Source organism: Capsicum annuum, chromosome 8, assembly GCF_002878395.1.
Source record: "Capsicum annuum cultivar UCD-10X-F1 chromosome 8, UCD10Xv1.1, whole genome shotgun sequence".
NCBI lineage: Eukaryota > Viridiplantae > Streptophyta > Magnoliopsida > Solanales > Solanaceae > Capsicum > Capsicum annuum.
Window position 1 is genome coordinate 91,174,900 of NC_061118.1, and position 23,434 is coordinate 91,198,333.

Below are 23,434 nucleotides of genomic sequence, written 5' to 3' on the forward strand. Positions count from 1 at the left end.
GTTTATTCAGGTCTTGTATTTTGTGCTCCTGCGATTTGACCTAGTTGCAACTCTAGATTTCTCATAAGCAATTGTTGACTTTTCAACTCCGCTGCAAACTGTGCCTGTTGAGTTTTTATTTTTATAGCAAACTATGCTTGTTGAGCCATAAACTACTTCATTAAATTCTCTATATTGATAGTTTGATCAGTCGCCTGATTATTCTGAGCCGTCTATTGATTTGGTTGCACTAGTCCCTTGTACTGATTTGTATTCTGCGTCTGATTTCCACCCTATGAGAAATTGGGATGGTTCCTTCAGTTGGGATTATACGTGTTACCAAAATTCTATTATCCCTGAAAATTTACATTTCCTACATTGTTGATAGAATCTAGATTAACAGAACATGCATCTACTATATGCTCACCACTTCCACAAACCTCACACCAAGAATTCGCCATTTAGCCTGCATTAGCCGTGGCTGCTATTTGTGTAAATCCTAGCTTTATGTTATTAAGCAGAGTAATAATATGATTTTGCATGGCTACAATCTGTGCTTGTAATGTAGCGAACTGGTCTACCTCCAATACCTCTATAACCTTCCTAGGAGTACTCCTCGAATTAGCATGCCAGTCAGGATTCCCTTGTGAAATCTGATTCAGCAGTGTGTACAATTCTTCATACGTCTTCTCAAGATCCCGTGCACCTGCTACTGAATTTGAGAGAATCTTCATGTGTGCATCCAATCCCTTAATGAAAGTATGAACAAGAACATCATTGGACTGATAATGGTGAGGGTAATTTTTGAGCATACCCTTAAATCTCTCCTAAGCTTGGTAGAAATTCTCTCCTTCTTTCTGTCTAAAACTCAAGATCTCACTCCTCAAGTGTGCAGTTTTCCCAGATGGAAAGAATCAAATAAGGAACTTCTAAGATAGATCTTCCCATAAAGTGATGAAGAGTGGTGGTTCAGCATGTAACCACCTTTTTGCTTCCCCCATTAGGGAAAAAGGAAAGAGTGTCAATCTAACATAATTAGAACTCACCCCTTCAGGAATGTAAGTATCGATTATTTCTAGGAAGGTTTATATGTGCTACTGCGGATCTTCATGTAAAAGGCCATGAAATTGCCTCACTAAGTTCAGCAATTGCACCATATTCTTCTTCAATTCAAATTGACCACCTGATTCAGGCTTACGAATACTGTTCGTCACATGGTTTGTAAGTGGAATTGCCACTTCACGAATAGGTCTAACAGCTGGTTGAGTAAGAACAACTCAAATAATCGGAGGTGGGATATTTTTGGCATTTGGATCGGCTGGATCATTTTATTGTTCAGCCATTCTTTGGTTTTGTTGAAAGATCTATTCTGGTTCTGCAAAAGGATCTACCAATTCTTTATCTCTCGTCAGTTCTCTATTCAGCTAAACCTGTAAAAATTTAGCTGCCAAGAGCAAGTTGTTAACACTTAAACTTACTATCAAAAATCAAAAATTTAGCAATTTACTAATTATAATAGTCCCCAACAACGACACCAAGAACTTATTGCGACTCAAACACACACACAAGTGCATGTGATCATATAAGTAATATAGTGATTTAGACAATCAGATATCATTCCCATGAGGACTAACCAACAAGAAATTTAACCAACTTTTCATTTTAGACAATGAGTATTAAGTGTTGTAAAGTATCAATATGATTTTGAAATTGAGAATAAAAATGTAAATTAATAACTAAGAAATAAAATTTTATGGTAAGCAACAGTTGTAAACAATAATGATAAGACTTCCAGGGTTAAGGCTTTATGAACAATCATACAAATCTTTATTCTTATAGCAGTTTAATTGGTTATCGAGTTATTGGTTCGCAAGGTTTAGGCTACGATTTTTGTCTCCCTACCTCAAATCTTCTATCTATTGAATATTGCAGCTACAACTCCCATAGAGATACAACAATTCTCCTAGATTCATGAAATAATATTCTTGCAATTGAACTAAGCAAGGCTTCTAGGTATATCCTTATCCTAGATGCTAATTCAAACCCCTTATTTTCTAAAATGGGTAAGAACCTTGCTCCTTAATTTCTCATTCTATCCTATGATTCTCCTCCTGGATTCACATAAAAATATAGATTTATTCTAATGGTGCCACTCATCAAAATAGCAAGCTCAAGAAATTAAGAACAACCCAGATGATAATCCAAAAAGAAACTACTATAAAGAGTATCAAAAAGTAATTATGTTCTTGGCCTCAACCCTAGAAAGAGGGTGTTTAGCCACTCATGTTTGAATTAAACATCAAAAATAAGTAATTAATCATATCCAGAATTTATATTTAAGTAAAGAAGTTTAAAAGAAATAATATGAACCCTAAAAGAAAGAATTCTATGCTTTTCTTCCACTGCTATGCTTGAAAAAAGTGTTTGGAATTATGCTCATGTGTTTCTTTTATACTTGTGAAAATTTTACCAGATCTACACACTTAACGCGATGCATCACTAATCGCATCGATCCAGCTAATGCATCGCGTCAACATCACATTGATGCACTAGAATTTGTCTTTGAAAATTTGATTAAGTCTTATTTCTTCAACACACAATGCGATGCATTGACATTGCATCGTGTCACTGGAATTGTCATCTCAAATTTTGACTAAGTCTAAAAACTTACACATCGATGTAATGCATTGACTTCATATCGATGCACTAAAAGTTGCTCATGAAATTTTGGCTAAGGTACAACTTTTACTAGTCAATGCGATGCATTGAGTTAGCATAGCGTCACTGGAATTTCACTCCATTTATTCTCTTCTCACTCATATTTCCTTAGCTCTTTTATTTTATCCTTTCTCTCATGCATCTACTCATGTTCTTGGACTTGATCAACATGGTCTTTCACATCTTCATGATATGTATGTAATTTTCATCTGAATCCATGGGAAATTTACCCTGTATCTCTATCACATAGGTTATCCATGAAATATAATTTAGCTCATAATTCAATATATATAACACAATTTTTATTCTCAAAACAATTCTAAATATGGGTGAATAGCGGTGTTTAGACCTATAAATATGCCCAAGATCAGTAGGCATATTCTATAAATAAAAAGAAAAGAACGGATTAGACTGAGAGTTTAACTTAAGTTCATTCTCACTTGCACAATATGAATACTGGAAGAAGGGAAACTTTTTCTAAAACAGATGATAGCCTCCTATTCATAAGTGTGGTGCACTACACACCTATGAAAAAGACTCAATTAGATGCGGCTTTCAGACTTCCTAGGACTCAATTAAACCTTAGGCTCTGATACCAAGTTTGTAACGCCCCGAGTCTGTACCTCGGATGCTACATGGTGCTCATAATCCTAAAGGACTATAAGCTAACCCATGACTGGTACCTACTGCAATAACTAAATAATAGTACTGTATTATATGGAAATTTGGCAGAAACTTTCCATAAGGTTCAAAACTATAAATAAATACTGAGTACTGAAAACTAAATACTGATACATCTGTCTAAAATGCTTTAGTCAGAAAAGCCTCTACTGTCTCAATAAGGAGTTGATAGGACAAGTCCCCAACTTACTCCGACTACTGAAATAAACTGAGTATTGAAATACTGGAATAATAAATCTATCCTCGAAAAACAAGTACTCATCACTAGTCTATTACAGATGGATCAGGCTGCTAAGTATGATCGAGAGCCCGTACATCTGAACCTATAATATAAAACATCATAGTGTAAAAGAAAAGTATATATCAATACTTTGAATGTATTAGTATGCTAAGTAAGGTAGGGTGAGATGCATGGGTTCATATGCATGAATAATACTGACTGAATAACATGAGTATAATTGAATGAGAGTACATGCATGAATATGTAAACTGTAACTGAGGTCGTGACAACACTAGATACTAAGTTCTGGATTACTGATTTACTAATATTTGAGTTTCCTGATACTGTATTACTATTATCTGAGCAACTGTATTTGATAGTCCTAATTTTGTGAAACTATTCTAAGTTCTGTACTGAACTGAGTGACTGTGTCTAGCAGTCCTGATTTTTGTAGAACTGAATTAAGTTCTATTTTAAAGATTGAAACTGAGATTGTAGGAGGTAATCATCTAACTGACATGCCCCTTTCTGAATAGATTGGGGTCCAACCTGTAACCCCAGTTAGAAGGGTGTCAGTACCATGCTACGGGTAAGGACAACTGTGAGTTAACCATCTCTGACAGAAAACTCTTTCATCAACCCTCACAGGTAGGAAAACTTATATGAGATGTATCAACCCTAGTCTACCAGGAAGATATCTCAACCTACGCTGGTTACATAGTTCTATAATGCAGGGATTGCTACTAAGGGTTAAACCCTCTGCTGATAGGAATGCCCCCATCCCTGGGTTCTCTCTGTGCTGAATCCTACTCCCAACTGAATAGACACTGAACTAATTCCTAGTCCATACTAGGCTTGACTAAACTATTACAGATTATACTGTCTAACTGAACTGAATAGAGTTTACTGAGTTCTGCTAACTGATGGAATACTATTAAAATCTGTTAACTGACTGAATTCACTGAGGTCTGAATTAAATACTAAACTGGACTGGACTGATACTGAGTCTACTAAGTTTCTCCTGAGTTTATAACTGACTGAGAGTACTACTGAATGTGACATGACTGATATTGTTCTTTAACTGACACTGGCTCTAGGTAAACAACTAAATTGTCGGGTATTAAATACCCCCATGACTCGATAGCATGAAAAGTAAATCACTGCATGACTTTATTAGCATAATGGTACTAGCTTGCAAATAATAGATTCACTCAGACATCTTTGGTCAAACACTTGTTATACATGAGCTTGTGCATGATTGAAATCACACAATAACATGTTATGCTTGGACTAGTCTAATCACATAAGCATTTTGACAAACACTTAGGGAGCATGGGTGTTTCACATATCAATAAATATGTAGTAATATCATGGGTTCTACAGTCAACTTGTAATTCAAGAGTTTGACATGTAGTTCACATAATTCAATTTCACAATTAAATTAGTTTGCATAAAACTTGGGACAAATCATGGAATTAAATCACCATTAACATCATAATCATTAATACATTCAAGATCCAATATGAAATCCTTGAAATTAATTAACTTGTATTTAGTAAGAGTTTCTTAAACTCCAAGGGTGGAAGGAAACCCTTGGATGAACACTTCACATACCTTGGTATTCAAATTTATAAGGAATGATGGAGTGTTCTTGAAGGCTGAATCTTGAATTAGAGATCCTAAGATTTGCTTCTTGAGAATTTTTGAGAAAGATGAATGGATTTTGCCTCTAAAGTGGCTTAATTTTATGTTTTGGGGGCTGACATAAGGTGGGAAAAGACCAAATTACCCCTGAGGGCGTGGATTTTTAATGATTTAGTGTTGCGCAGACCGATGTGATGCATCATTGGCATCGACGCGATGGCCAACGCATCGTGTTGAGTCTGTGTCAGTTCATTGTAATTAGCACTGGGAGTTAGGGAAAAATACTCATCGATGCGATGGGCGATGCGGCGCATTGAGATCGCGTCGATCCACTAGATTGACCTTTCAAATGTGATCCAAATGAAGTACAAAATATCCAAAACTTGTTTGGGAACACCCACTGACATTCCTAATCATGATTCAACCTAAAAATTATTACTTTAAGGTCATGAGGATTATGAAATATAGTTTCCAACCTACGAAGGCTAAAATAACACTAAGTCTGAATACTTAACTAAAATTTTCTAAGTCTGGGACCCCTTAACAAGCTTTAAAAATATGAGAAGAAATCACTCCTATGAGCCTCAATCGACCACCTTGAAGGAAACTCTAGCTTTTGCTTAACCCAAGAGCCTTGAGAGATTTTGAGAGAGTTTAGAGTGTTTAATTGATTGCAAATGAGTTAAAAAAGCTCCGAATGGTGTTTTAGGTTGTGGGGGTCCCAAGGAATTATAAAGGGAAATATCCAGATTACCCCCAACTTAAACTGTATTAAATGCCCATAGGAGGGTACGAGCACCCCCTTCATCCGTACCCTAGGATACGAGTGGTACCCTTACTCCTACCTTAGGCTTTACCTTAGACCCCTAAAATGGTCAACATATGACAATGAAACACCAAATAATCCCCTCAGGTACTAAAAGTACCCTACAACTCATACCCTAGACAGAATATGATCAAGGATATGTTGATTAACATATGAGTTAGCTCCATATGACCCATAACCTAACATGTGATCTGTATATTGTCCACTCGTTCCTTGGACAGACACCTATCCCCACCATACTATTTAAGGTATGACTAAGTCCCTCCTAAATCGTATCATAACATATGACTAGTACCTCTAGTCGTATGATGTCTAGTGAGTTCAAAACTTAAAAAATTCCAAGGATCAAAACCCAGGGTATTTTAATATTGGATGAAGGTAACAAACCATGATGGATGTTGCAAAGTTTAGGAAAGTTTTCAATTACCAGTGCATGAGAGCTAATAAGGCAGGTTGACGCATTATACAATGAGCTAAAATTTATATGGGAAAAAAAAATACCTTTCAAGGTATCCATTTTCTTTTGAATTCAATGGAAGAAGAAACAACTAACTAGAGACTTTTAATTGAAACAAGGCTAGAAAATGTAAGAAATTGCATTTGTTGTGATTTGAATGTTCATGAATCATTTGAACATCTATTTGTTAATTGTCCTATAGCTAGTAGTTTGTGGTCTTGTTTTGCAAAAACAATAAGGTTCCTAGGCCCTATTTTTAGTGCATTCATTTTATGATAGATATGAAAGAGAAGAAATAGGATTAAACATGGAGAAAGGATGTCCAGTTAGTGGTATGATCGTGGAAGTCAATAGAAACCTACTTCTCTTTGCTAATATTAGGTACCCATGATTGAAAAATTACCCAACAACTGGATCAATGCTGATCAAATTCTTTGAAGCATATAAGCAATACCCATGTTGATCAGATTCTTTAAAGTATATAACCCATCCATTCAAACTGAAGTGGTGAAGTGAAAACTACCTACTAAAGGGTGGTTTAAATGCAACATAAATCATGCATATAAATAAACCCAAGCCCAAGTATTAGTGATTTTTTCATAAGGAATTATGAAGTGTAACTTCACTGAAATTAAAATAGTTCCTATCAGAGTTGGAGTCTTCTACAACCTACAATTTTGGTGCATTATCTTGTTTAGAAGCTGTAACTAGAGCTATGTGAAAGTGTTGGAATACTGTGTTAATCATAATTATCTTCCTACAATCTTGGAGACAAATTATCTAATCTTTAAAAAGATCATAGATGGAATTTGGGAAGTACCACTGAAGATAGTCATTGGAAATAAAAAAAATCAAAGCTTGATGGAACATAAAAAAATGGTGGTGGTGCATACATTGAGAGAAGGAAATAAGATGGAAGAACTTTTAGCTTATAAACTTATTTTACAGGTACATCAGATATTAACTACAATTTCGTTCATGATATTTCAGCTGAAGACAGAGCTCTTGTTAGCTTAGATAAATAACAAATTCCAACAATTAAGATTGTAAAGTGCAAGAATGGAAATTTTCCAGCATAAAACAGTTCTAGTTTACATCTATCACAACAATTTTGGAGGAGCAAAAAAAAAGACAACAACGAATCCAGACAAAATAACATTACAATGATAGAAATAGAATAATTTGCCTGTGAATTTAAGAAAAGAGTAGCCATTTGAGCCATGATTTGAAATGCAACTAAAGAAAATCAAAAAAATGGGTTAGTTGAACATAAATCAAAACCCAAAATCTAGAGATTTATAAGGGTAAATAAAGTCTATTTACCAGATCTTTTTGAAGCTTAATCATTTGTGTATTGTTAACTTAGACAGTGGTATTAGTTCCTAGTTGAGCTCATATGACAATGAAGCAACACAAATGGAGAAGTTTTAATAGGTAACAATGATTTATGGGTTTATGGGTAAGATTTTGAATTAACTGAGAGTTGATTGCTCCAATATATTTCAATGAGTAGGAGAAGTCTTCATGTGGATTGATATCACGACACTTGTGAGACTTGAAAGTCTCTAGTGTGAAATCTATGACAACTCGTCGTTTTCATGAATTGGAAGCTTGATTTCTTGGCTTTCATCAATCTTACTCATTAGCTACTTAGTGATATGACTACATCAGTGAAAACCAATAATGAAAGGAGATAAGCAGTATAGGCAATATAAACTTTCTAGATTAGGATACTTTCCTATTTTCCTTTGGTTGTTTTTAATTTTTTTGTCGGAGTTTAGATTGGGTCGTTGCTTGTTTGGGTTTTGGATCTTTGTACATATTGATTTGATTAATAAAGGCCTCCCTAGGCTAATTTTGAGTTAACAAAAATTAATTGGCCATGCTGATTTAACACTCTCCTAAAAAAATATGTACCAGAGATTTATTTTACTAAACTAACTTTGATTATGCTTTGAAAATCTTAATTTGATAGCTAATACTTTAATCATATAATGATAGGTGCATTTTTGGAAGAATATAATAAACTTCTCTTGATTTCATAAATTGGACAAGTAAATGGAAAAACTATTTTTGGTAAGGGCAAGTAAAATGAAACAGAGGGAACATTCCTCCCCCATTCACTTTTACTGTCACAGTTCGCTTTACAAAAGTCAATTTAACTAAACTCCAAAGCTATATAAAAGTAGATTATTTTAATATTTCAATTCAACAATTAAATATTCAAAAACTATAAGAAAATAGTATAAGTTGCAACCCTTCTCATATTTATAAGATGAAAAAATACATCTTAAAATATTGATCAAAATTTATGAAGATTGACTTTGGAGAAGCAAAATCTGGCAAGAAAATTATACATAGGAAGTAACGACACTGGAGTTTGGGACAATGGAAATTCAAACTCTAGGACAAGATGTGGAATTCAAGAATTGCAATTCAAATTCCACAAAGAAATACTAGAATCTGAACGATAGAAGTCCAAAGTTTAATGAACACTCCTCCATTCCATACTAGTTGTCCACTTTTTATAAATGTCTTAAGAAATTTTAAATAAGATGTAATGAAGATAAATGTCATTTGAACATCCTTAATGCCTAAGGAAATGGGTCACCCCTATGTCAAAGTAAAAACAACTTTGGCCCCAAGTTTAACAACTTATTGCCCAAGAATATGACCTTTATATATAGCCCCCACCTCTTGCATTTGTAAAACACAGAAACATGAAGTAATAAGAACAAGTTCTGTCTCTCTATATATAATTTGCTATTTATTTTAATACTAGATTTTATTTTATAACACATTATCAACATGGAACTTTACCATGAGAATTACATAAAATAGATCTCGAGGGTGAATATCCTCTCGCAATAGTTAGTTAATTTCCAAATAAATTGCAATCTCAAGTATTTACTAAGAGTATTATTCATAAAATAAGTATTCTATTAAAGAATATTCTTTGAGTCCTTTGAACTTTAATATAATATATCCATTATATATAATCATCTTGTGTTTCGAGACGACTACTGATGTAGGTGTTGTTTCATGTGAAAGTCGTCTCAAGAAATTGGAGAACATATCTTTGCATACACAATTTACAGATCTTATTTATTTTACTGATTTCTTATCTTGATTCTTAAAGTACCGTGGAGGTACATGACCAATGAGATGGATTTTTCCTTTCTCTATTTTTGTTTATAATTTACATATAATCTTACATGTTATATTATATTATATATGAGGTAAATGCCTATTATGCTTTACAATAATGTTGTACACTATCCTATATCAATTTTATAAATAACATATGATTGCTAATTTATGATTCAAAACAATATGTGATAAGCTACTATAATTTTGAGCGGATAAGACGATGATTCAAATCTTTTTACACTAAAAGGGTAAGATATTAGATTAGAGGCTCAATATATCATGGTGATAAGATGTTGGGTTTATTCCATCAATTTGTAACCTAAGATGCCTTTATATAGATAAGATGTTGAGTTTGAATTTCAATGCACCATATTGATAATATAATGGTGACTAAGACATCATAATGTGCTTTTGGAAAAAATTCATGGAACTAATACCTTTGAATATGCTCCATTTCCTGAAGTGAATGTAGTAGAAATGTATAATATATTTGAAAAAAAAGACAAGTGATTGGATGTATGAATATGAGCGTGGAGGCACAAAAATATAATATTTTACATGCTTATTGTAATTATAACTAAAGATGTATTAAAAAATATTCTCTACATCATATGTATGCTTTAATTTGCTCTTGAAGTAGCAATATCCTAAAAGAGATTCTCAGCAATCACAATTTGATATGCTTAAGGAACATTCAATTGATAATATTTCATTCTTGGAGAATGAGAACTATTGATAAATATCACAAAAATAGATCTATTTCTTGGTACGAATGTGACAGTATTTAGTAATACTTATAAATATGCACATATTTTGATTGTGAGATATCACGACTCATCTCCTGAAGAGGTAGAATAAGAAGAATTATTCTAAAATTTATTCTGGAGTAGTAAATGTAAAATCTACTTCTGAAGTAGTAAATATAATGAACTTACTCTCAAAGTAATATGACTATGCAACAGTAAATCTTGCTATCTACTTTCAAAATGAACTCTGAAATTTACTCAAGCAAATAGCACATGCCCCAGTAAATTTGGAGTTTACTTGTAAAAATTTGTTTATCAGTTGGCATGAATGATTTTGTCATTCCGAAGACGTGTACATTGAGTATAACATATTTTAAAGAATTAAAATACTTTTCCAAGAAAATTATGAGTTCTCAAAATGTCTTTCAAAGGTGAAGGCAAATTTTTCTATTAATGGGCATCATAAGAAAGGTCACTGGGCACATGATTGTAGTGCAACTTAATTTGATAAGTTTTATAAATCTTCCATCATAATAATGGAATATAAAGTGGCACTGCTCTTGACTTTTCAAAGTGATTTTGAGGACCATTATTGAAAGTAAATGTATCAAGATGTGAAAAAAATTATGAATACGTACATGCTCCTGCATGGTTGGATAAATGTCATATCTCACCTCTATAGAAGGTTTGAAAAAAATTTAAAAAAATTATTTTGACATAAACAGTCATTGATAGCGTGCTTTTAATTGCCATAATATTAGGTACATTTCTCATGAATTACGAAAGCATAAAAACAAGATAAAAATCTTGTATATAACGTTTTAATGATCATGAACATACTTATATAATTTTCCCCTTGAAGAAGACATTCAACATATGAATGGTGTGTGAAATATGTGTGATATTCTACATGCTCTAGTGTTTTAGTGATTTGTAGATAATTATTTTCTATGGATGAAATGGGTTATCTAACGTGTTGAAAGTAGTAAACAAGAATACAACATTTTACGTGAAAAATACCCAGCTCAAAATAGGTGTAAAAAACCACGACTTGTGCCTCTATAAGATTTAAACTAATTTCACTAAATCAATGAGACACCTAACCAATGATTACAAGCTCTATAACCTAAAAAATTATAAACTCTAGTTTTAATAATACATGAACCTCCCAAGGTGTCACAACCTGAACCAGGGCCAAGTCGTGATGGGTATATCAAGCTCACCATGGACCAAAGACCACCCCCTTAGCCTAACCTTAAGAGCACAATAATAATGATAATAACAATATGGAAGCCAATTAAACAGTAATAAGAAGAAGAATAGATAACTCTATGAAAACTAAGAGTCAATCAATAACCAACCAACCATATCTATCCACGAAAGCCTCTAAACAAGATTAACATCAAAGTCGGGATGAGCCTCGAATGATGACCAAAAAGAATCCAAAAGTACTGAATTAATAAGTAAAGAATAATAAAATAATAAATACTTTTGAAGGATGGAGGATCACCACTTCACGAAAACTCAACATACATGCTAATCCACTTAACGTTGCACAGGAGCAACAAAAAAATCTTCGGACCATACATCATGAAATAATGTAGCATCCTAGGATGATCAGTGGGATAAACACTAGCATATAACTCAAGGGAAGTGATAAAATAATGACACGTCCAAAATCAATCAAAACCACATATACACATTCATCTATACATATATAAGATGCTGGGATAGGGTAAGGGTCATGAAAATGAGAGTTTTAAAATATTAAACTGGACTATGTAGCTCGAATTATCCTAAAGGCACCCATGGGATATATGGGTTCAGCTCTCCCTACTGAAAGGGCCCAGTGCATGTTAACCATATGAAATGAGGGAAAACTAAAGTCACCATGGGAAATAACCATCCCAAATATAATTATGAAGTGAGTGTCAAGCACATGGTTATATAGACCCCCAACAGCAGCAAATATGGTTTCCAGTGTTCATTTTCCTAGGACTAACATGACCCAACCCTAGGCCTTGTAGTAATAGGCATCCCAAGTCTAACCAGGACTGGGGACCGCTACCTGTTACCCAGCCCAACCACCTATGTCTAGCCTTATATCAACTGAAAAATTTTGAACATATAATAAGATGGCGTTATTGTTATCATTAAGACTTTGGGATAGGGTCACAACCGTGACCGACCCAATTGAGTCCAGCCGCCAACTAACCAATCGTACCAAACTAAACCATAGACCATAAACCAAAGAAAATACCAAAACATAATAAAAAAATCAATCCCAAAATGTAATATGATAGAACAATGAGAAATTATATCCGATGATGCCAGCCTCTCAACTTATTCTAATGCTAAGGCCAACATCAATACCGGTCTCACCCATACATACCCCCAGAAGTACCACAAATCCTCTATCCAAAAAAGTAAATAAATTCGAATAGGACACCATGGCCAAAACTAATATCCAAAATAAAAAAGTGTCTAAATAAATCTATAACATAAAATGATGCCTTTCGAAAGAAAGGAAACTTACCACTTCAGTCCAAATATTGATACCAAATTCACATGCTAAATAGAAAGAGTAGAATGGCCAATTCCTGTATAGCATGGGTATACAACCTCCAATACACAGGGTTAGTGAATCACCGCTAGCATGAATATCAGGATAAGGATGAAATAATGCCAGTCATAAAACCAAGTAAAACCATCCATAATGCATACAACCAAACATATATAAGCCAGGAAAAAGGGACCTGGTTTAGCATAAACTTAAAACCCTTACCTGGGTTGTGTAGCTTTGCTGTCCTAACCACCTATAGGTGATATGGGTTCATCTCCCTCTACTGAAAGGGCCTAGCGTGTTTAGCCGCATGATCGGGCAATATACCATGGGATGAATAGTACATCCCTTTAATATTAACTATGACACTCACAGGTGGTCATCAAGGACCCCTTATATTGATAAATATGAGTTTCTAATTTTTGTCCCCTCGAGACCACCACCTTCCATGGCTTAGCTACACACCCCACCATTAATTCGTAATTAAAACCAAGTCTAAACAATTCATTTACCATTTATTAAAAAGGGCTAATGTTAGTGGTATCATCATACCATCCCTTACTTGCAAGTAATATCCATAGCCAAAATATTTGGGTTAAGGGGATATTAGGTGACCTTTCTATATACCATATTAAATTTACTTGGGAGACTTTATGTTCTTCATAAGCATAACCATTTAGACTTTAGACTTTTCAAACCATTTAAACCATGCATAAATCTTTTATCCAGTTTGAAACATGCAAGTGTTCCATTAAAAGAAGTCAATACAATGAATATATCTTTATAAGCATTTGATCAAACACCTTGGGGGTATAATATAGCCTAAAACAATTCCAAAGACTATCAAACCATTACCATGAGATACAATTGTTAAAATTCCTCCATTAATACATATAAAAGCAAAATTAAAACCATAGAAAACTATAACCAAGCACTCAATATCAAAACCCCTAATAATAGTTGAGAAACCATAATCATAAAATAGTAAAATCATGAAATCAATCATATAAACCATGCCTTTAGTTGAAATTACAATGAGGGAAGAAAATCCTGCCTTATACCAAAGAATTGATGGAAAGAAATCACCAAAGCAAGCACCAAAGCAATCCACAAGATAAAACCCTAGACTTCTTGCCCAAAAGCTCTTAAGAGAATTATTGGATGTTTTGAAGTAGTTTCTAAGTGTTAATGAATAGAATAAATGAGTAAATAACCTTTTAAGTATATTAGAAGTTGTGGGTCCTAATTAGGGTAAGTAGGGAAATGTTCGAAATACCCTTACTTAAGTTGCACAAAATCCCATCACAGGGATACGTGTAACACCCCAACATTTTCTTAGCTAAGTTTCATCCATGGAAAGTCTAAGCATTGGCTTCTAGAATGATCTAAATTATTTTTCAAGTGGAATTTCCTAGATTTCAACCATTCATTACGTAGATGACTGAATTATCTTTTCAACTATATAAAATTCATCAAAAATGGACCCTCGGTGAAGAAGTTATGAATAATTTAAAGTTCCAATCATAAACATCATCATTTTGGGGTCTAGCACGTCCTGGAGAGGGTCAAATTGACAATTGTCCAATTCCAGTGGGATCCACGATGTTGCACATCATGGAGGCACCCAATTTCTCACTCGTCGAATTCCAATGGACCAACACGACTGTGGCGCGTTGTGGTGGTACCTAAAATCAGGTTTTTAAGTTCAAATTTCCAGTTCCGTTTAGGAGTCATTAAGGGCAATTTTGACTTTTTCCTAGCCTTTAAAAATATCCAAATAAAGGATTTAGGGTATCTTTGAGCAACTTAACCCTATTTTCACTAAAATCATCAATAATCCTCTATAGGGTTCAAACAAGAACTTCAAGAAACCCAAGATTCAACCATGGGTTTTCAAAATTGATTGAAGATTCAAAATTCCAGATCATAGGCTTCAAGAAGAACACGTTAATTTCATAAACAGAGGTACGTGGGGTTATCCTAAAGTTCATGGGCATGTTTTCAAAAAGGAACTTACGTAAGACTTTAAATTTATACAAGTATATATATGTTTTTACAAATGAGGGTTTTCAATTAATACAAATAACATGTTTTGATATATGATTTTGAAAGAAATATTGAGATATCATGGGGTTGTTTGTTTGAATGTATTTAGATGGTTGAATTGAGAACCCGTGACCTAAAATTTCAAAAGGGTACAATGTACACGAGTTGTGAATTTTCTAAATTCCCCATGATAATGTTTATACCCCATATCATACTTGTGTTGAACCATTGAGAGCATGAGTTTTGCAATTGATATGACACTATTCATAAATGATTTAACTTCTTGAATGATTGCATGTTGAGAACCATGGTGTATGTGTTTAATGGTGTGAAAGTCATACATATGTGCGTGTTGAAAATGGTATGAAAAGCTGGAAAGTTGATGTGATATTGATGACTTGCAATTCGGGTATGACAATACCCTACAGAGTATGACATGTTATTGATTAAAATGAGTTTAATGCATTGATTTTGTGAGATAGGTGGTTACCCAAAGAAAGCACGAGTCTAATAACTCTACGCTGGAATGAACAGTATGCTACGAGCGCCCCAGCACCCAGACCACCGACAGACAAACAATCTTAGGGTTTTCAGACTCACCATGGATCCAGAGCCCCAGTTACTCAGTCGCAGGGCAGTGTGGCCTAGCAGTATTGTACTTATACGTGGTGTGAGACTTGCGGAATGAATCACCCAAAAAAATGCTATTTTAAGGGGATAAATTGTTATTCTTGTGGCAAGGTGGGTCACCTTCAGAGAGATTGCCCTTCTGCTGGAGGAAATACGGGGGGGAGGGGGCTATGTCCCAAGCCACCTCCACGGATCCTCCTCCTAATATGCCCCTTCATCTGCTGGGAGTGGTCATAACCGATTATACATTTTAACTAACCGTCAGGAGGCAGAAGCTTCACCAGATATTGTCACTAGTATGTTACGAATCTTTTCTTGTAATGTTTATGTATTGCTTGATCCTGGGTCTACCTTATCTTATGTGAACCTTATGTGGCTGTTGGTTTTGGGTTTGAGCCCGAAGTTATTATAGAACCCTTCACTGTTTCCACTCCTGTAGATGATTCTGTTGTTGCTAGAAGGGTGTATAGAAATTTTTGTATCTATTCTTAGCCAGGATACTGTGGCAGACTTTATAGAACTTGATACGGTAGACTTTAATGCTATCCTTGGGATGGACTGACTCCATTCGTGTTATGCCATACTTGATTGTAGAACCCGAAAGGTTACTTTTTCTTTCCCGCATAAGTCACCAATTGAGTGGGCAGGAAATTCTGTGGCACCTAGAGGTCACTTTATCTCTTATCTTAGAGCCTGAAAGCTCATCTCCAGAGGTTGTATGTACCACCTAATCTGAGTAAAAGATTTCAGGGTTGAAAGTCTTTCTCTTCAGTCAGTCCCTGTAGTGAATAAGTTTTGAGAAGTCTTTCCCAAAGATCTCCCAGGGATACCACCTGATAGGGAGATAGATTTTGGCATTGATGTATTGCCAGACACTCATCGTATTTCTATTCTGCCATATAGAATGGGTCTCGCAGAACTGAAAGAGTTAAAAGAATAGCTCGCAGACCTCCTAGACAAAGGCTTTATTCATCCTAGTGTTTCCCCATGGGGTGCACCCATACTTTTCATGCGAAAGAAGGATGGGTCCCTTCGTATGTGCATAGACTACCGCCAGTTAAATAAGGTCACTATTAAAAACAAATATCCTCTTCCTAGGATTGATGATCTTTTTTACCAGCTTCAGGGTGCTAAGTGTTTTTCAAAAATAGACCTTCGTTCGGGCTATCATCAGTTGAAGGTTAGGGAGTCAGGCATTCCTAAAATAGCCTTCCGAACCTGATATGGTCACTATGAGTTCTTAGTCATGTCCTTCGGGTTGACTAACGCTCCTGTAGTCTTCATGGATCTTATGAATAGGGTGTTCCATCAGTTTCTAGATTTGTTCATCATAGTGTTCATTGATGATATTCTGATCTATTCCAAAAGTGAAGAAGACCATGCCAATCACCTATGAATTATCCTTCAGACCCTTAAGGATCATCAGTTATATGCTAAGTTCTCCAAATATGAATTCTGGATGAATGTTATTGCCTTCTTGGGGTATATTATATCTAGTGACAGGATTAGAGTGGATCCCCAAAAGATTGAGGCAGTGAGAAAATGGCCCAGACCCATGACTCCAACTGATATTCGAAGCTTCTTGGGTTTGGCGGGTTGTTACAAAAGGTTCGTGGAGAGGTTTTTCTTCCATAGATGCTCCGCTCACTAAATTGACTTAGAAAAAAGTAAAGTTTATGTGGTCTGACTTGTGTGAAAATAGTTTTGAGAAGTTGAAAGACAAGATGACTACTGCTCCTGTTTTGACTCTTTTCGAGGGTTTAGATGGTTTTGTGGTATACTGTGATGCATCTCGTATGGGACTTAGTTGTGTACTAATGCAATATGGTAAGGTGGTAGCTTATGCATCTAGGCAGTTAAAGGTGCATGAGCGAAATTACCCCACTCATGACTTAGAGTAGGCAGTCGTGGTGTTTGTACTTTGGATCTGAAGGCATTATCTCTAAGAGTGCATGTTGATATTTATACTGATCACAAAAGTTTACAGTATGTTCTCTCACAGAAAGAATTGAACCTCAGGCAAATGCGTTGGATGGAGCTTTTGAAAGACTATGATATGAGTCTGCATTACCATCTGGGCAAGGCAAATGTTGTAGCCAATGCTCTCAGCAGGTTATCTATGGGTAGCTTTTCTCATCTTGAAGAGGGGAAGAGAGAGATGGTGAAGGATATTCACCACCTTGCAAATCTGGGAGTGCGACTCTTAGATTCTGAAGATGGAGGGGTGATTTTTCATGAGATAGCTAAGTCATCCCTTTGTGCTGAAGTTAATGAGAAGCAGGTTGAAGATCCCATCTTGATGCAAATCAAGAAAGATATGGGTCAACAAAAGGTAATGTCGTTTGAAATTGGTGGTCATGGTATTCTGAGATATCAGGGTAGGTTGTGCATCCCGAATATTGATGGACTGTGGGAAAGAATCCTTGATAAAGCACACACTTTGAGGTATGTTGTACACCCGAGCTCTACTAAGATGTACCATAATCTAAAAACTTTTTATTGGTGGAATAACATGAAACGTGATGTAGCTGATTTGTTTCCAAGTGTTTGAACTGTCAGCAAGTGAAGGTAGAACATTTGAGGCCAGGAGGTACTTCACAAAAGATAGCTCTGCCTTTATGGAAGTGGGAGATGATAAATATGGACTTCATTATAGGACTTCTGAAGTCCCAAAACTAGTATGATTCTATATGGGTAATTGTAGATAGGTGACCAAGTCAGCGTACTCTTTGCCTGTCAGGACTAACTATTCAGGAGAAGATTATGCTAAACTGTTCATTGCAGAAATAGTTCATTTACATCGGGCACCTGTGTCCATTATATCTGACCGAGGTAAGCATTTTTTTTCTTAGTTTTGGAGATCTTTTCAGAGAGGTTTAGGTACCCAAGTGAACCTAAGTACTGCTTTTCACCCCCAAATAGATGGGCAAGAGGAATGCACCATCCAGACCCTTTAGGATATGTTGAGGGCTTGTGTGATTGATTTTAAAGGTGGTTAGGTGGATCACTTGCCATTGATAGAGTTCGTGTATAATAACAGTTTCCATTCCAGTATTAAGATGGCGCCATTTGAGGCATTGTATAGGAGAAGATGTAGGTCACCAATAGGGTGGTATAAAGTGGGTGAGATACATATGTTTGGGCCTGATCTCGTTCATCAGGCAATGAAAGATGTAAAGCTTATTAGAGAATGACTTAAGACAGCTCAGAGTCATCAAAAATCCTATGCCGATGTTAGGAGGAGAGAGTTAGAGTTTGAGGTCGAAGATTGGGTATCTGAAGGTTTCTCCCATGAAGGGAGTTCTGTGATTCGAAAAGAAAGGTAAATTGAGTCCTCGCTATAAAGGACCATATCAGATTTTAAGGAGAATAGGTGGCGTTGCGTATGACTTAGAATTGCCTTCCAATTTGGGTTCTGTCCATCCGGTATTTCACATATCCATATTGAAGAAATGCATTGGAGACCATTCTTTGGTGTTGCATGTAGAAGAGATCAAGGTGACAGCCTCCTTATTATATGAAGAGGAACCTATTGCGATCCTAGATCGATAGGTCCAGAAGTTGAGAAGTAAAGAAATAGTTTCAATTAAGGTGTTGTGGAGAAATCAGAAGGTTGAAGAAGCCACTTGGGAATCAGAAGACGACACGAGAACAAGATACTCACACAATTTTGACCCAGTAGATGGCGAAGTTGAAGCTACAACCCTTATTTAAATCTTTCTATGCTTTAGTATGCTTGGAATCGTGCTTGTTTGTGTTTTGCATCATTATTCGGGGTTGAATGATCCCATGGGGGGATATTGTAACACCCCGACGTCTTCTTAGCTAAGTTTCGTCCATGGAAAGTCTAAGCATTATCTTTTAGAAAGATCTAAATTATTTTTCATGTGGAATTTTCTAGATTTCAACCTTTCATTATGTAAATGACTGAATTAGCTTTCCAACGATATAAGATTCATCCAAAACGGACCCTCGGTGAAGAAGTTATAAATAATTTAAAGTTCCAGTCATAAACATCGTGATTTTGGGGTCTAGCGTGTCGCGGAGAAGGTCAAATTGAAATCATCAAATTCCAGTAGGGCTCGCAATGGTGGCGCATTGCAGAGGCACCCAATTTCCCACTCGTCGAATTCCAGTGGACCACCGTAATTGTGGCACATTGCGGTGGTACCCTAAATTAGGTTTTTAAGTTCAAATTTCCAGTTCCGTTCAGGAGTCATTAAGGGTAGTTTTGACTTTTTCCTAACCTTTAAAAACGTCCAAACAAAGTATTTAGGGTATGTTTGAGCAAATTAACCTTAGTCCCAATACTTTCTAAAAAAAACACAAGAAATGAGACGTAAACTGCGTACCACGATCAGAGATAATTGAAATAGGTACCCCATGCAACTTCAGAATCTATTGAAGATACAACCACGCATAATCCTCCGCCGAAAAGGTAGTCCATACTGGTAAAAAATATGCAGACTTCGTCATCCTATCCACGATGACCCAAACCAAATCATACTGATTTCGAGACGGAGGAGGACTGGTAAAGAAGTCAATATTGATAACTTCCCACTTCCATTCGGACAAATTAATTTCTTGATACAACCCTCCTGGCCTCATGTGCTCAACCTTAACCTGTTGACACACCATGCACTTGTACACGAAATCAGCCATATCCCTCTTCATGCCATTCCACCAGTCGATCTCCTCGAGATCATGATACATATTAGTTGAGTTGAGATGAACAACATAGCGTGACTCATGTGCCTCAGCCAAAACCCTTTGCCGCAACCCGTCGACATCAGGAACATACAACATCCCTTGGTACCATAAAGTACCATCACCACTAATCTCAAACACCATTACCTTTTGCCCACCAACATCACCCTTGATTTTTATCAAGATAGGATCTAACACTTGTTTCTCTTTAATCTTTGTACCAAGAGATGATCGAACCACTTCTTGCCCCATCATACCACCATTCTTAGAGTCCAAGAGATGAACTCCAAGATTATCCAAGAGGTGAATATCCTTCACCAATTCTTGTATTTTCCCCTATAAATGAGCCAAACTCTCTATGGATAACCTGCTAAGAACATCAACAACCACATTAGCCTTATCTGGGTGGTAGTGAAGACTCATATCATAATCTTTGAGAAGCTCAAGCCACCTTATCTGCCTGAGATTAAGGTTTTTCTGAGTGAACACGTACTGAAGACTTTTGTGATCAGAAAAAATATCCATGTGAACACCAAATAAATAATGCCACCATATTTTCAAAGAAAACACAACCGCTAACAATAATAACATACCCAGTGCATTCCAACATAGTGGGGTATGGGGAGGGTAGAGTGTACACAAACCATACCACTACCTCAGGTAAAGTAGAGAGGTTATTTTTGATAGACCCCCAACTTAGGATCGATAACAATATAACAAACACAAAACATAAATATATATAAACTAGTACAGTATGCAAAATAAACTAGTACCACTAGCCACAAGATAATACTACAGCCATAAGATAATACTAGAAACTATCTAACCAAAAACTTAGACATCACACAACACCATGAACAAGAAACTTCAAACCCAAAAAAATGCTCCCCTGCTGTTACTGACACACTCTCACCCCTAACCCTCTACCCTAATCCATATACTCCATACCTTACTATCAACAGTCATGTCCTCCATTGATTCTAACTGCTCTATGTCATGCCTAATTACCTCCCTCCAATATTTCTTCAGCCTACCTCTACCCCTTCTAAAACCATCTATATCCAAGGTCTCACACCTCCCCACTAGAGAATTAGAACCCCTCCTCATCGCATATGTAACCTTACTTCTAATATCTTGTCCTCTATCAAAGCAACTCCCACCTTTTCTTGAATAACCTCATTCCTCACCCTATCTTTCTTGGTAAGGCCATACATCCATTGTGACATCCTCATCTCTGCGACCTTTAACTTTTGGATATGAGAGTTCTTTACTGGACAACACTCTACTCTATACAACGTAGACAGTCGGACTGCCACTCTGTAGAACTTACCTTTAAGCTTCGGGGGTACTTTCTTATCACATAAAACTCCCAAAGCGATCCACTTTTCAACCCACCTGCCCCAATACGATGCATGACATCTTCGTCAATCTCACCATTAACCTAAATCATAGACCCTAGATACTTGAAACTCTCCCTCTTCTGGATGGCCAGAGAGTCTAGCTTCACAACCACGCTAGACTCCTATGACAAATCACTTAACTTATTCTCCAAGTACTCCATCTTGGTCCTATTTACCTTTAACTTCCTGGAAGCATAGGCAATCACCATTTCATGTTGTATCAAAACACAACAAAGCCCTACCCGAGATACATCACAATAAACCACAAACCCATCATTACTTTCCGACAAGGTTAGAATTGGAGTCAAAGTTAACTTATCCTTCAACTTCTCAAAACTCCCTTCACAAGCATTTGACCAAGAAAACTTAACCTTCTTCTAAGTTGACTTAGTCAAAGGAGAAGCCATCAAAGAAAAGCTTTGCACAAACAGCCTATAATATCCGGCCAAACCCAAGAAGCTCCAGATATCAGATGAAGTCATGGGCTTAGGCCATCTTTTCACCACAACAACCTTCTGCAGATCCACCATGATCCAATCACTAGAAATAACATGACCCTAAAAAGTTACAACATTCAACCAGAACTCACACTTAGATAACTTGGCATACAACTATTGTTCTTTTAACGTCTGTAATACCATATAGAGGTGATTAGCATAATCCACCTCACTATTTAAATAAACCAAAATGTTATCAATAAACACAATTATGAAGAGATCCATATACTACCTGAACACTCTATTCATTAAGTCAATAAATGCTACCAGAGCATTAGTCAGCCCAAACGATATCACCAAGAACTCAAAATGTCCATACCAAGTATGAAAAGCCATCTTAGGGATATCCATCTCCCTAATCTTATGCTGATAGTACCCAGATCAAAAATCTATCTTAGAAAATAACTTGTCACCCTATAACTGATCAAAAAGATCATCAATTCAAGCAAAAAGATACTTATTCTTATTCGTCACCTTGTTCAACTGCCTATAGTCAATGCACATCCGAAGGGAACCATCCTTCTTGCGTACAAACAACACCGGTCCACCCCACAGAGAAACACTAGGATGAATAAACCTCATATCTAGAAGATCCTTAAGTTGCTCCTTGAGTTTTCTCAATTAAGCCAAATCTATTTTATACGTAGGAATAAAAATTGGACAAGTTTCTGGAAGTAAATCAACACCAAACTCTATTTCCCTATTCAGAGAAACACTAGGAAAATCATCCAAAAAGATCTCTGGAAACTCATTAACCAAAGGGACCGGAGACAAAGAAGGACATTACGAGTTAGAATCTTTAACTCAGACCAAGTGATAAAGACAACCCTTAGATATTAACCTCTGAGATCTAAGATATGAAATAAAAACCCCTCGGAGATAAGAAACTACCTTCCTATTGTATAATCTGTTTACCAGGAAACTTAAAGACAACCCTATGGGTTCGATAATCCACAGACATATAACAAGAATGCAACCAATCTTATTCGCCCTCATAGCAACCTTATTGACTGGATAATCCCTAAGTCGATAGTCTACCTGGGCACACTTGAAGCATTTGTCCTTTCCTTTGTCGCAATAGACCCAATAAGGAAGACCACAGAATTGATAAGGAGGATACAAAGAAACTGACTGACCTCAGCTCTCCTGAGATTGGGCAACCTATGCATA

At 36.0% G+C, this 23,434-nt stretch overlaps 1 non-coding gene across 1 annotated transcript; it reads left to right on the forward strand.

Moving 5' to 3' along the window:
- The first annotated feature begins 762 nt into the window (after positions 1-762).
- LOC124886950 lies at positions 763-869 on the forward strand. The gene has a single exon (XR_007044346.1). It is a non-coding gene; the product is annotated as a small nucleolar RNA R71 (small nucleolar RNA).
- Positions 870-23,434: the final 22,565 nt, after the last annotated feature.